General features: G+C 36.3%; 1 protein-coding gene across 1 annotated transcript in view; it reads left to right on the forward strand.

Annotated features, from left to right (window-relative positions):
• The window catches only part of LOC143154721 (glyoxalase ElbB), a 29,616-nt gene that overhangs the window by 7,176 nt on the left and 7,897 nt on the right, over nt 1-14,543 (forward strand). The gene's annotated exons all lie outside the window — the stretch shown is intronic.

Below are 14,543 nucleotides of genomic sequence, written 5' to 3' on the forward strand. Positions count from 1 at the left end.
TGATCGAAGAACAATTCAACTCCCATGTATTTGCGGTGAAAAATAGCTAAAAAAATCTGATAAAACTGACCCATGGAAAGTAGATATTAATTTTTCAGGCATAGGTTTGGTTTTGAAGTTACTTTAGATATTGTAAGAAATAATCTCTAAAATTGTGTACAATTATTCATAATTGTATTTTTCAATGATTAGACGGTAATGTCGTCACATCGATCGGTGGGTGTGATGGATCGATCGCAGTTTGCATTTGTATTTACGTCGGATAAAATAATTCGTTCATGAAGATGTTAATAGAAATGTATTGCAAGAAAGTCGAATTGTAAACGACGAAGATCGATATTACAAGTCGAACACCTTTTTTTAAGAATTTTTTCAAGTACGCCGTACATTGAAACACATTTATTCATTGGCGTGTACTGTCGATTAAAAGCAGAGATGGGAAAAATTGTATTCGTATAAAAAACAATGAACAAAATTATCGTGTAGGGATTCGATTTTACAGTTACATCTTTGTTTCAAATTCTAATTTTTATTCAAGACGGAACGGATGAAAATATTATGTTCTATTCGTTGTTCGAAACTTTTATCTTCATAACAATTTTCCGCACGAATGCGGAATATAACGTAATTGAAAATTAAAGTTTAGGAGACACGACTTTTCAGTCTCGTTTAGTAAATAATTATTTTTTTGAAACTAATTGTACGTATCGAAGAAATATCTTTTCGTAACACGATTAGTTTACAACGATCCATAGACGCTGGATCATAATTTTCCAAATATTCGAGAACCTTTACTGAACAACTGTACTGTGAAGAAACTTTCCTAATATTAGATCCGAGAACTTCCAAACGCATTGTTGAATATCAAAGTGATATTTGTGGGAGTTGTTTGCGGTATATGTATTTCTGAAATGGGTGACCAAACTTTATGAGAATATTCTACTGGTCGTAAGGATGAAAAAGAGTCGTACGAACACGGGTCTGAAAACATTCCTGTTTCAGCTTATAAACACTCACCTTTACGTTACGTTTTTACATTACGTTACATTAAGGACAGAAAATATGTGAACGAAAAAGTGCGAAACAGTATTGTCGCTTTGTGTCGAACAATTTGATATACTCGGAGAATGTTTCGAACGTCTTCGACGGTCCATAAGACATCGATGCGAAATGTACCTACCTTGATCAAAAAGTTTTAGGACTTTATTCATAAAATCAAAAATACAAATTTATTCGTCCAAATCGATATGGTCCCCTTCAAAGTAGTCCCCATTGACTGCAATGCACTTGCGCCAGCGCTTGATCCAATCCTCGAAACACCGCTGGTACTCAATTTTCGGTATGTCCATCAGAGCCGTCTTCGATTTTGTCATGACCTCCTCTCGGGTACTGTAACGCGTTCCGCGAAGCGGTTTTTTAATTCGGTTGAACAGAAAAAAGTCGCAGGGAGCCAGATCTGGTGAATTTGAAAGCTGCTGGATAGTGTTCGTGTTGTTTTTCGTCAAAAACTCGCGGATAAGGATCGCATTGTGCGCCGGTGCGTTATCGTGGTGCAAAATCCACGAGTTGTTTGCCCACAAATCTGGCCTTTTTTGACGAATTCACTAACCAAAACGTCTTGAACGGATCCATAAGCAATGTTCAAGTCCTCTGCCAGCTCTCTGATGGTCAATTTGCGGTTTTCGGACCACATTTCTTGAATTTTATCGATGTTTTCATCGGTTTTCGACGTTGTCGGCCTGCCACTGCGTTTGTCATCCTCGACCGACTCACGACCACTTCTGAAGCGTTCGTGCCATCGAAAAACATTTGATCTCGAAAGAGTATCGTTGCCGAAACACTTCTCCAACATATCCAAGTTCTGCGGACCGTTAAATCCGTTTTTTACACAAAATTTAATGCAAACTCGTTGATGCTCAAATGATGCCATTTTCAAAATCGAAGACACGAACAAAGGAGATGTGCTCAGTACAACGTAACTTTTACAAATATCAAGCTATGATGCTGAAATTGGAAGGAAGTGTTAATGACAGATATGGTAACCTAACAAAAAAAAAAAAGAAACAATCGGGTGATTGACAGCGACACACGGGGGACAGTCCTAGAACTTTTTGATCAAGGTATGATCATGGTATGTTGCTATGGAAGGAAATTATTTTCAGCAATTTCCTTAATAAAGTATTTCGACGAAACTCTATCGTAATTGAAAAAAATATTTTGAAAAAGGTGATCACGGAGCCGGATTAAAAAGTAACACCTTTGCAAAGTTTTTTTACTCTTGGTCTTTTTTCTTTACGCAATTTAGTAATACATTAAGAATGTCTTCTAGGACGTGTAAAGTAAATGTATAAACATTAAAGTATGTTAATTTTAGTCTTAGTTGTTTATCCTCAAAATTGATCTTTACGTTTTGCGGTTGTACGTATAGTACGTTTGAAGCATTCGAAAGGAAAAGATTTGTGGCATTATAAATGGTATTTGAAATAGTGTCATTATTATTCGATCGTAACTTTTAGTAAAATAATAATTTATAATAAGACGGTTATCGCATATATTTAAAGATTCCACATTTTGACACCAAATTTCTTCGATATTTTATTATTAAAATTTTAAGTTAATAAGTTAGCTACATTTTCAGAAATCTCGTTAACCAGTTCGAAAAATATGATTTCGAGACGTTCGAATCTATCAAACAATGCACGTCAACGATTCGATGCACTTTACAAAATATTTGAAAATTATACCTTGTTACGTAAAACTTTTCAAGAATATAAACGAGAAGTGTCTAATCTTTTCGAAATGTTTCCGAGTACATATTCGGACTGTTTTGTTCTTGCAACGAGTAGAATATTCTGTTAACGTTTCAGTAGACAAATAGAACAGATCTCGTTAAAGAAGTAAAATAAAAATAAAAGATTTCATCACCTTTGTGTCAATTATATCTTACAACAACAAAATATATGTATACGAATTTCTTTTTCAAAAGTACGGCTTAATTTTATAGCGTTCTATGATCTTGATAAGAACGGAATAGAAATAGATCGCGTTTCTTCCTGCTCTTGGTGTCAACCCTTAGTGACCAAAAATGGGGTGCGAAAGGTATAGCAAAAAAGAGGACTCCACGACAGAAGTTATCCTGGGAGCGAAACGAAAAAGTTCTCGGTATCGGTTAAACGAAACTTTCACTGTAGTAGTAGAACAAGTTGGAAATAATGTTTGATCGCGCTGAAAATTAGGGAAGCGATCCCGACAGCCACGGAAGGACGAGAAAAGAGAAATTGTATTGGTGAACGGAGAGACACGGAATCGAAGGAAAATAACTACGAGAGAGTTCTAAACCGATTTAAGAAACTGAATTTAATCCAGAATAATTACTCTTATGTAATTTTCACTATCTTTATTGGAATCCAAAAAACATTTGTATCTCCATATTTAGAACACGATTTGTGTAAAACAAACCGATGGTATCCTATTAATTTTTGTTATATTGTAATTCCGTAATATTATTAAAAAAATTAACCAAAGTATTTAAGTTACAATAAATTAAAGTACCACCGTATCGTTCTAAATGTTACCAAAGTGTCGTTCTGGTGTCGATATAAACGAATAAAAATTATTTGTTTTCAACGTGTTGTTTCCATGTAACGAATGTTTTAATTGCTACGAAAAATGAACAAAACTGATTAAACGTGACATCAGAGATTGAACAATGTATAAAATTCCGTTATTTCGTTATAATGTTCGTGGTGTGTTTTAAAATTATTATTTCACGGGAGCACCAAAATTGTATCTGGTTGTAAATTATAGCACCACTTAACGAACTGCTTAAACAATATTTAAGTAGCTCGTCGAATAAATACCGTATTTTTTAAAATAAATTGTACAAATTGCGGTAAAAAAATGCGTACCGTTTCGTTTAACGTTGAAGGTGATACTGAAGATATAAGGAAGAAAAGAAAGTAATTTCTTTATAAAATTGAAATTATTTTTCAACGAATGACGTATCCAGAATACATTAAAGAATAATGAACTTCCCTCTTCTGTATAAAAATAAGGAAAACTAATAAAACAATAATGATATTTATATTTAAGAGAAAGTTAAATTGCCAATTATCCATTATTATTAACAATACACTGCATTATCGTATTTTGATTTTTATACAACAACTCTATAACTGTCGATATAATAAAAACTTTCGCATAATTTCTTATTTATACATTTTCTATATTTATCTTTTGTTTCTCTATATACATACGTATAGTAAATATGTAGAACTAAAAAATGTACACGCGTAATTTATTTTTGCCAAAGAAATCCAACTGCTCCTGATTTAGAGAGAAAAAGTTAGATTCTTCTTTCACTTTTCTTACCGAGTAAACTGTATATCGCACCGCTTTTAAAGTATAAAAGTTGAATTACGCGACTATGTAAATGTACGTTTATATACTCCGTTATCCCCGTACGTTCACCGTGCGTATCGTTCGCGATCTATTTCGAGGATCGATATCTCCTCTTTTCGCGCGTGGCCGTTTTCGGTCGGCCATACGCTTGTCTAACGGACAATCGAAATCGTAAGAGAAATACGTAAACTTAGCCTCTGACAAGTCTCCGTAAATTGGTCCTCCGGAGCATTCGTCGAACCTGCCAACTTCGCTTACCGATCGAGATTCGATCTTTCCCCTTCGGGACAAGGAACGTGGCCTCGTTGCGCGAAGATGGAGCTGGCCCAGGGGTGATGGCACACCTAGTTTTGATTCATCTCATGGCATCCTACCGGTCACGGGGCTGACGGCGCGTAATTGTTCTCTTGTCTGGTTCTCGCACAGCATCCAACCCCTGCCAACATCCGCCATCCCCGCGATTGCCTTCGCGCCAAGAATGCATAAGCAGCCTGCTTTACCAATCCGCAATGCTGCAAACTTCCGTACGCTTACTCTTCGATTCTCCTATCATGTTTTCCGAAACGCATGGGAATCGCGAACGATTCGAAAAACCACAGCCCGATTGTCGCGCGACTCTTTCAAAATGCGACACGACTTCTCCGTCGACTTGGGTACACGATTGTGCAACGTGTTCCAGAGAAATCTGCTTCTGCATTTTACAAACACTGTTCCACCAAGACCAAGACCACGATCAACCACTCTCGTCGCCAACATCAACACAAACGCGCACCGATACCTGTTTTCCTCGTCTGTTTACCGACACGTCCGATATAACTAATTGCAAGTTCGAGATATAGTTTTACACCCGATACACGATTTCTATCAATTTACAGAATATGTGTGTTGAAATTTCTTTAATGGCAAAATGTATTTGTTGATTGTAGAGTGAGTCAACGGTTGTACAAAAGTGATTATTACAGGTGGTTATTATTACAGGTTTTGCTTTTCGAGCGCTAACTGCTTTATTGATTGAAACGGACTGACAAAACTCGAAGATACAATGGACACGGAGCAGCCACACCGTGCAATCCAACGCCGCAGTCCTCTATAATCAACGTAATTTAATGAACGAAGACTTAAGGAAAAATTTTATAAGATACAATACTAATTGTAAGAAATAAAAAAGAAGACAAAGCAATGTCAGTTCGAAAACATACGATCGAAGTTTTAAAAGAACATGGTTAAAACTCACTGCCCTTTTTATAGCTTCAAATGTGATCTAATAAGTAATAAGTAACGGTAACACAGTGATTAGTTTATTATTTATTAGCTTGGACTATAATTTTTAGGTATAGTAAATCTTATCCGTATATTCTTCGTTAGTATAACATAGCACCACGTTACGTGTTTGATAGAAACTCCCGGTTTGTGTTCGAAACGAAGTCAACGCTACGATACAAGTCCCAAATATTAGTATTCCGATAGTAAATAAGCTCTGACATTGTATCGTGTGAAAAAACGATCGCAACAGCGATAATATCGATAATTGGTTAGATGCACGCGTACTCGATTAATTTTCAAATGCATTTTTCTCAAAAACGAAGCCTTCGATGCAATCTTCTTATTCTTGATTTTCGTCTTATTTCGAATCATCGAATCTCCCCGATTTAAATTTGCTAACGCATCGCGAATTTCTAGTACAAAGAGGCAGGATCTGTCGGCAAATTGCACGGTAGCTAACGCGTTAATAAATTATGTACATTGTCGACGAAAACAGGCATCGATGTACATATACAGAGTAATTTATACAAATAAATTCAATGAAATCGAGTTATTTCCTGAAGTCAGAATAATGAGGAAAAAGTTAGTTGGACAAAAATGTTCCGCTCGATAGTCGATAAGGCTGTACGTAAGATATCGAGGACCATTTATAAACGTATACTAACAATAAGTATTCTAGTTTAGTTTGCGAAACAGGTTATCGCAATATAAAACTCTCTATAACTTGGAAATAAGGTCAAATACGAGATACATTTATACGAACGTATTTTATTGTTTTTAAGCGTTGAATTTATTCTGAAGTAGGTTTTGAGGCACTTTGGACAGAGTAATTTAAAAATATTATACCTGCTACATTTTTAACCTATGATACGAAACATCGAAGGAGAAAACGCTACAACTTGAATGTTGTAGCGAGAGTTGTACGGTACGCGTTTGCTATGGTGTTGAACAAACTCATCTACTTTTTCTCTTCTCGTTCTACATACTAGTATGAAACGCTTTTTTTTACATTTCGTCCGCTGTATTTAAAAAAAACCCTTATACGGTACAAAACAATAATTTTGTGTAAATGATTGACAAACGATTACAACCATACTTATTCTTATGCACGGTGTTCTATTTAACTCAAGCATCTTAAATGCTGACGTTGCTTTTTACGATACAAAGACACATCAGGGGAGGGCAATAATTGTTTCGAAGGAGTACCTGTTATATTTTTATCTCGAGGTCACCCTTTTCGACATTTCAAAGTTATTGACGTTCATTTTCAAACGAAACGATACATTTTATTTGTCTTGACACTGGTCATTGTATCGGAACGATAAAAATAAATCTTATTGCAGGCGATGAAGAGCCAAAAGTTTTACCTAATCGTAACTGTTTTAACCTAGGTTTTGTTTCACAATTAGTCTGTATTTCTGAATATAAACTTTACAAAGAATTATATTGTAGATTGTTCAAATGCACGTGTTTACAATTTACCGTTCGGTACAAAAACGTACACACACACACACATACACACACATTTACACGTATTCACGGTTTGGACGAGTTGAGCGTAGCGGTAATTTGGTTATAATTGAATAGTAACATTTGCCACTTTAAAAGAAATATTTTTCTCGTTTAACGTTCCTTCGTATCTATTATACTTTAAAATTGACGACTCGCCTTACTCGTAATTTTGGTAATTTTTTGAAAATACTTTCCTCGGTTTTATACTTAATTTTACTTTTTGCTTAAAACTGAAAAGTTGTGTTTGATTTTTAAATTTAATTATAGGCAATGATTTATTACGGTCGAAGAATATAGATTGAGACTTTTAACAAGCTTTGGTCGCGTTGAAGAGCTTGTAATGGAATTGCAACGAATTCTCCGATTCGATTTTTTCAAAAGTAAAATCATCGTGCAACGAATTTTATTTTACATTTTATACTTACTTTTTCACGAAGCTTTGCTCGATTGTTCCATTCGATACGTGTAGGTTATTTATATTTACACGAAAATCCATTAAAGATTATACGAATGAAGTTTACCGTTAAATACTATTATCGTGGAAATGAAACAAATAGCGGAGAATGCAGAATGCACTTTCACGCGTAATGGACGAAAACCGTCAATAATATATTTAATTCTCATTCGAAAAGTTTTGCATATCTAGGAAATAGACGCGCTGTGACGTGGGTCGGCAATCAATCGACTGGACTTTTAGAAACTGATAAACGATCGTTTCTCCTTTCGTGCCCACCCTCGAATTCCGGTATCGGTAGAAATCGAACTGTCGATATGCTTGACGGGTTATTAATGATTGACAGGCCCGTCCGCTTCTCTCTCTCTCTCTCTCTCTCTCTCCTCCTCTCTCTCGTATCAACACCGAACTTTCTCCGTCACTGTATCCGATAACCGATAGAGAAACGATTCGCGGAGGTGTACGGTACTCGCAGGTGAACCGTGCAATTCCACACGGCAGCAATCATACCGCGGTTTAATAATTGGCAGAGAACCGACAATCGTCGTAATTTCGGGTTCCCGGTGCGGAAATTCTGACGTGTGACACGCGACGGATCGACGCTCCTGGGAGACACTTCATTCAATTAGCCACTCAGTTACTCGCATCACATCGCATTTACCCATCAACCACCCACCCATCTAACTCTCGGACGACCCTCTGAAATCGTCCGTGCCACGCGTATACGCCGCCTTCCCTGCGAATTCGTGATTTAAAGTTTTCGTGAACGTCGACGACGACGACGATCCCTTCCTCCGATACGCGCGTCTTGCCTGAACATCACCAGTCTGTCACGAGCAAGCGCACTCCTCGTGTCTCCGTGGAAGTTTGTTTCCGCTTCTGCTGTTTCGGTGAACGAAACTTTGGCGACGCGTAAGAAATGACAGTGACGATTATTACCGGAACGCACGAGTTACAAGTTGCTGAAATATTTACCCTCGGGATACGGACTGCGCCGAACACACACGGACGCGGGCACTGGACGCCGGGTCAAAAGTGACCCGTGCTAGAATCACTTCTCGACGCATTTCGGAACGAATTTACGAGCCTGTTCTGAAAATCACTACTGCGTAATATTCTTAACGAAAGATTCTTTTCTCCAAAACTGCTACCTTTCTGAACATTCTTATTTCAATACCTACTTTTTCTTTAACAAATATTGATTTTCTGAAACGTAATAGTAACGATCGAAAGCGGATGGAATATATTTACAAAACATATATTAATATAATTATTTACGAACTATGTACAATGTATAACTTAGGAACACGGTATTGCTCATTCTTTTCGCATCCATTGATTCTAAGTAAAATATCTTTCAACTTTAATGATTCTCAGGTCGAACCCGGATGTCTATCTTGTCGTCGTAGAGTTTCTATATTTCCGTCATACTTCTCATTATAATTGTACGATTCTATTGGTCGATGAGAGTTGTCGCTTCTATTTCTGTTGCTATCTTCGAATTCACAGGTAATTTCATCTACATATATTACTAGGTATTAATCATTTCATTAGTATTTGGCGTTAGAGTAGAATAATCGAAATCATATTTCTTTGCTATTGTTACTAGTCTCAAGAATTTCCTTTCTGATCCTTTTTCATTGAATTTAATCGACCTTTTTTCTAATATTTCTTCCATATCGAAATTGTGTATTCTATATCCGCGTTATTCACAAGAATACATAACCCACAAGAACATCTATTCTGGTCGGTAGATCCAATTTATTCTTTTTCGCTTTTGGAATATAATATGATACACACTCGAAAGCCCGAAAAGTAATTTATATTCGGTTTTACGTTGAAGAATAATTTAAATGTTATTTTCAGTTTCTTTTCCCATGGAGTAAAGTTAGATACTCACGTGGCTGCTGCAAATTGCACAATATAATGTATCTTTCTGTTTGCAACTTATTTGTGAGACTCCTAGAATACTTCCCTAATCGGTCAAACCTCACCAGACCAAGTATGTTACAATTTTTATTCAAATTATTCTGGAATTAATGATAAGAGTAAAATGGAACAAGATATTATTTCTTCCACACACGACACACGCAAAATAAGAACGAAGACTTCAATATGGATTTAAATTGTCATTTATAGGTCGTTTATATTTACAACAGTTATTTTTAAGGTCAGGCAGACCCATCGGACCAAGTAGGTTACAAATTTTTCCAGGCTGTTCTAAAGTTAACCAACCACTCTATCGCCTGTCAATATTATTTAATTCTATATATTAAAGAAACGTTAATTATATATTTTATTCGTTTTAGTAGTTGTCGTGGATACATTTAAATGTAGAAAAGTTTTCCTTTGTTGTACAATTTAGATATTATAACCTAATTTTTAACTTGTAAGGCATTACTTCGACTTTATATTTAAAATAACTTACAGCATATATATTTTAATGCTAGTTACGGTAATTTATAATTTCAGTAAATTAATCACTATCAAAGACTAAATTTAAATAAATGATCAGTCGTCTTTAATCGGTCGCATATTACAATTTGTTTCGGGCGATGTTCCCGATGTTCCTTTTACCTCCGCTTCTACTAATATCTTCGGAGCTCGCGCGATACTTAATCTTCATCCTGATCTGACCTCAAAATCGTGCGGTTTCCAGCAAAAAGATTAAAGTAATTGAATATGTCCAAATACTGCAGCTCATACTCTAATTGCTATGTACGCCACTTTACCATCCTCTTTCGCGTAATCCGTTACCTGTCACCCTACTTCTTTAAATACGCGAGAACTGAATTAATTTCCGAGCATTATCCGACGCACCGATACTGCTCAGTCTGAATTTCATTCCATATTGCTTAACATACAGAGATGCGCAAATTATTATTATTAGACTCGACGCAAAGTTTTCACGTTCTCGCAAGTTTTCTGCTGAAATACGAGGAAATTGTGGTTACAGACGCTATTCTCGGCCAGTATTTCGTAATCTGGGTGTTCCGCGATGTTGGGGATTAGTATATATTAATTGTGAAAAAATGTGGGGAAATGTTTTCTCGCCAAACTGTTTCACCAGTCCATTATCGTCAACTGTAATCCTTGACATTTGAGGTGTTTGTTGTTCTTTTCGTCTGATTCTGTGGTGTGCTCTCTTTTTTTTTTGTAGCAAACAATGCTATACAATTTATACAAGTTAAATATTCGTTAGTTTGTTTTTCAGATTAAATAATAGCTGGAAGCGTTTAATTTGTATTCTGATTTTCTGCATTTTCAAAGAAAAATGGCAAAAATAACAATAGTCGTAAATATAGCGACTGGCAAGGAAGACTGAAGCTATTCTTAAAATTATGGTGAACGCCATGTGAAAAGTCATAAAAATCTCGTTCTAAAACGAGTAAGACGAGTTCTGAGCATGGAATAATAGGCTGACGATAAAGTTTTTGTAACGACAGAGAATGAATTAGGCATCATTGATTAAGCACAGTTAAAATAAAATCCAATAATTGGTTATTCTCCTTTCTAAACCAGTGGTGTCCAAACTTTTCGAAAGAAGCCTCTTAAAATGAAATCTGCAGCCGAGATAAGTGGTATATTTAAAATGTTACAAGAAAGTTATATTCTTGCAGTTGTTAAATTTCTATCGTCTGTATATTGTATCAATAGAAAGAGATGTTTCGGTTATCGACATTATTCTATATTCAAGGTTTTCTTTTTCGCAAGACGTCCGATTGGTAAGATCGTTACGTCTTCTACTTTGAAAAATATTGCTTTGAAACGTTTCGAAAACGTTTTTCACTAAACGACATTTTTCGACGCTATATACACGATGTACTTGAGATCTGAACTTGTTATAAGGAAAAAAGAGAGATATTTAAAACATGAACAGGAATCGGTTTAAAATTTGAAATATTTCCGCTTATTAACTGTCTCGAGGAAGAGGAAGAAGATAAATCGAACAAAGCGGTGGCAGTTTTTAATTTTTGAAATTTTTACTTCCTGGAAGTTCAATCGAAATGTTAAATACTCCTGAGGCAGGAATTTTTTAAACATCGCGTTTCGAATTCATAAAATTCAACGACAAAACGTTATTATTTCGAAAAAAATAATATTCGTCTTGTTAAATTGCCGTAGATCACGTGTAGGTATGTTCGATAGTTTTAATTTCGAACGATTTCTAAACCAGTGGCTTAGAATGATTTCATCGTAGCTAACAAATTCAAGATACCTCGATTTTCAGTCGAAGCTACCAAACTGTCTCCTTAACCAACAATTTCTTACTTCATTCCTTCACCGGTCGGTCAATCTTACTTAACTTGACATTCGTTGAATTGCGATAGATGCGATATCTATACGTTTAGTTATTCTGGCTCGGATTTAATTCGTCGATCGATTTGCGACTCAAAATACCAGAATTTTCCTTCTAGGAACGGTTCCTTATTTTATTTATCGATCGGTTACCGCGTCTTACTTAACGCGGAACAATAAAGGCGGATTATTAATAGCAAGATGCCGACAAGTAGCGGAAGTCGACAGCTAGGACCATAGAAGTTCCTACGAATGCGCCGCTGGTTGCAAACTCGCCGAAGGGCCGAAACCGCCGGCACAGTGGAATTACTCGACGGCTGCCTCCCACGGGGCCGAACTTGTCCGCGACAATTTCAAACTTATTTTAACATTCATATAAGCCCCGCGCCCTAGCCCGTGCAACGCCGGCGAACCATCGCCTAAGCATCCCTTTCCATGTGTAACCGGAGAACCGACCCACGTAAGTTGCTCTTCCTATATGGAATGGCGTACAGGCATAAGGGTAGCACGGGATTTACATAAGATTATGCGTAAGCCTTCGTGCATCTCATAGAAAAGGGAGCAACGAGATGGCGGACCAACGAAACGGCACTCGAGGGTATACTCCTCTTCGGTTGATAATTAGAATAAGCCGAGATTTCGCGATTCGTGATTTTCAAATAAATTGAAAGCGGCAATTTTAACTCGTTCTGTTCTGTACTTGTTATTTGGAATTTAAGTTGGCGGTTTAAATTCAATGATACCCCGAACGAGAGACATCGTCGAGCGTGTGGTTTAAACAACGATTTTCAATAGATTCGAGAATGGAGCTCCGGGTCGAATTCTCGTAGCACGGATACACATTTGGTTCTCAATTACTTTTAAATTGGTCTTGAAAATATACCGTAAACGTGCGTTTCATTTCTCAACACGTACAATATAACATCCGGAATCCCTTCGAAGTTTCAAAAATATTCTTCTTCCGTCTAGAGAAAATACTTTTTCGCGTTAAAAAATTTCTCTGAAATATCATTTCGTCCTTGAAATACCTACATACTAGGTTGTTCGATAAGTTTTCGTATTGTTTCCATTGTAAACAAAGAAACTATGAAACTTCAACTTTGAGCAACTGTAAATATACAAATAAGACGTCGGATCTACACGAAATTCCGCACATGTTCGTCAAACAGTAGTACCATCTTTAGAAAAATAAAACGACGAACCTAATATCTCCATTTCTTATCGAACGACAAAACTTAGCGAGCAACCTATTATCTAGATACACGTGAAAGTTTCTCTAACCGTTTCTTAAGATAATTCTTTTTCGTACTCGTAGCTTAGTGTACAAATAGTATTTTATGTCTTAACTCGTGTATTTGTGCGTTTCTAATTCTAAATCGAGAATACTTAAATTTGCGGCGGCTTCTAAGGTGTGATGGAGGGAGAGTGAGCGAGTGAAAATAGGAAAAGGAAGAAAGAGCGTTTCTCAGAGGCTTGTTGGCTAGTGGACTCATCCGTAAGGCATCCTAGCAGGTCTTGCCTTATACGTTAGGGCATTGGGAGATCGGTAAGGGATCGGAGAAGGTACGGGGAAATGCGGGAACGGTTAGCAGTGGCGAGTGTGGGAGGTGCCGCCACAAATGTATCTAGTATTGCTGATTAGATTGCCAGCAATACATTTTATAAGGAATATTGTAAAAACTTTTATGAAAAACTTACTTGAAAACGTGTTCTCGAAGTTGTTTTAGAAAATGGCCCCGGCGATATCTAAAAAAGTGATAGATCGACCGACTTGAAATTTTAGGCAGACGTTCTATCAAAAAAATTCCTTTATACCTGATATCAGGTCTTATCGATATACCAATCAAAAATGTATTTCTTTTAACGATTTTGGAACCTGTTATACATCCCCTTAATAACATATCGTGGAGAACAAGAACGATTTTACATACTTGGATAATAAAAATAATAATAATAATATTTTATTGACGGACATTATTGACGATAACTTTTTCCTTTCGTAGATGCCAAAAACGATGTTCTCAATTCGAAACTTGAGTCAACGTTGTATACTTTTTCAAATTTCTCAGATTTTGGAGAAGAGCATTTTATAAATTAGTCATACCACGAGAAGGTGTGATCTGTTATTGAAAAGTGTCGTACAAGGAGTGGGACACTGGATTCATAACCAGAGTACTACATGCTACGTAAACTTTTTAATCCATAGGAAAGAATAAAACGTTAAAATATAGAGATCGAAGAACTGAAAATTACAATTCACGCTGCATAACGTAAACACGACTTTTAACTTGTTAAGCAGTGAATTACTGACTGATAATACTCTTCTTTGACCGACCTAACTGAGAAGGAACATTTGCGAAATATTCGCTGTTGATTTTTATGAAAATTTGCAAGTTTGTAGGGCAGCTGAAAATTAAGGGAACAGCCCAAGTCAAATAGTTGAAACTACCGTTAAAATTTCATTCCTTTGGCGTCATTTTGAGAATCATTGGAGATACAGGGAAGCCTTTTGAATAAATTTGTTGTATTTTTCAACGGAAATTGACCCGGTAATTACACATTCCACGAAAGAAACGAATAACTTCGTACAATTACCTCTACCGCATTTCTGCTC

The sequence above is a fragment of the Ptiloglossa arizonensis genome, chromosome 1 (assembly GCF_051014685.1).
Source record: "Ptiloglossa arizonensis isolate GNS036 chromosome 1, iyPtiAriz1_principal, whole genome shotgun sequence".
In the NCBI taxonomy this organism is placed as follows: Eukaryota; Metazoa; Arthropoda; class Insecta; order Hymenoptera; family Colletidae; genus Ptiloglossa; species Ptiloglossa arizonensis.